General features: G+C 49.2%; 1 non-coding gene across 1 annotated transcript; it reads right to left on the bottom strand.

Annotated features, from left to right (window-relative positions):
- Positions 1-253: 253 nt before the first annotated feature.
- Positions 254-402, bottom strand: LOC142428383 (small nucleolar RNA SNORA57). Its single transcript, XR_012780296.1, has one exon. It is a non-coding gene; the product is annotated as a small nucleolar RNA SNORA57 (small nucleolar RNA).
- Between the last annotated feature and the right edge of the window lie 1,471 nt (positions 403-1,873).

A 1,873-nucleotide genomic window follows, 5' to 3' on the forward strand; every position in this document is an offset into this window, starting at 1 on the left:
CTCTGTGTCTGCCTCTGGCTCCTGGGGGCCACTCGCATCCTGCCTTTCTCTCTGAGGGGCTGGAAGGAAGCCTGCACAGTGGCTGGTGGCTCCTCGGATTTGGGTAAAATTTTCAAGTGAAACTGAATACTGAGCTTAAAAATAATTTCTAGGTCTAAATGAATTTTTTAGCTTTTAATTAATTTGTGTAGAGGTTGCCCATTTAACCTAAATTAATCCCTCCAAATATTTTATTTTATTATTATTTTTTTTTCCTTGTCCCGGCGCTTGAGGATAGAACCGGCGGATGGGCAGCCGCCGGCACCAAAGACATGACGCCGAGGGGACCGGAGTCCGTTCCCTCTGCCTCCGTACATAACGGGGACCGGGACTGTACGCCCGGCCCCCGCCAAGAAAAGGAGGGTCCAAATATTTTAAAACATATTCCATTAATCATTTCTGGAGAAAAATTGTCTCATTATCTCATATCAAGTCTCACTGGTGAGTGAAAATTAACATTCTCCTAATTCTCTATAGTTGCCCATCCTTGGTTTTCGGAGTTATGTGTCTGTTGGTTGTAATAGGAAGTATGCATGCCAGTAATCTTTGTTGATTACATTCCTGCCTCAAATACAGATGGAACAAATGATACCAGCTGGATGAAACAGAGTACCCCAATAATGAACAAGGCACCCCATGAGTGACTCAGACATCCCGCCACGAAAGAACATCCCAGCAATAGATAACACCAACCATTTAGCAGGTACCCCAATAATGAACAGAAGACACAACTAAGGAACAGAACACCCCAATGAAAACAAATACCTCAGTAAATAGCAGAACACCCCAAGAGTTAACAGAGAGCTTCAGGAATCCTCAGTGTCTTGGTCATTATTAGAACTGACCAATAATGGACAAAGCAGCTCAATATTGAACCAATAACTAGTAATTAACAGTGTGCCCTGGTAATTATACTGCACCGACAATGAACCCCACAAGTAGCAGAGCACCCCAATAATGGACAGGACTGGTTAGGTGAAGGTGGCAGCTGTGCTCAGATTCCTGGCCTGCATGAGTGGACATTGAGCCAAGACCCCTTATTTTCCTGGGCATTTGGACTTGAACTGCCCGCCACAGGGCTGGGCTAGTGTGAGGCTAGAGAGGTGCGAGGATCAGGATGGAAGGGGACACTTGTAAGAATTAAGAGGGGGGGAATCCTAAATTTTGTGCCCTGAATTTTGTGCCCTCTGCCTCCTCCTGGCCTGGCCCTGGCCAGCAGCTGTCTCGCCGCCACCTGGGAAGCCCAGTGTGGAGGCCTGGAGTGCCGACACACAGGGGTTCTGAGCCTGCTGCATTTGGAGGCGGTCACTACAGACCCCCCAGCGACCCACCTGGCACACCCATCGCTGACTCTGTGGAACTTGGGTTTCTGTCACGTGATGGGAAGTGAACTCAACCATCCCAGTGATGAGGGTTAGGGGTGGTCTGAGTGGTTTATGCAGAGAAACACACACACACACACGCGCGCGCGCGACTGACATTTTAATCCATGCATGCGTATCACCAGTCTTTGTGAGTTTATATTCAAGTGTGGAGGTGCATACCGTGATTCTGTTTCATAACTTTCTCTCTCTCTCCTTTCATTCTCCCTGTGTTCCTCGCACACATGTGTCTCAGAGGACACCGGTTTGAGCTTCCTGAGAGTGGGCGCAACGCTCGCTTCTAGAACACGCAGCGCCTGCGCAATACTCTCGCCTGATCCGCCGCCGCCTTACAATTGTGTCGTCGTGGCGGTCGTCGTTCACCCTCCAGGGAGGGCTGTGCAGGCATCGGCGTTGGACTCTCTGGTCTCCATGTTTACGCGGCGTTTCTTTGTCTTTCGTGACGCGACATG

This window comes from Tenrec ecaudatus, chromosome 15 (genome assembly GCF_050624435.1).
Source record: "Tenrec ecaudatus isolate mTenEca1 chromosome 15, mTenEca1.hap1, whole genome shotgun sequence".
In the NCBI taxonomy this organism is placed as follows: Eukaryota; Metazoa; Chordata; class Mammalia; order Afrosoricida; family Tenrecidae; genus Tenrec; species Tenrec ecaudatus.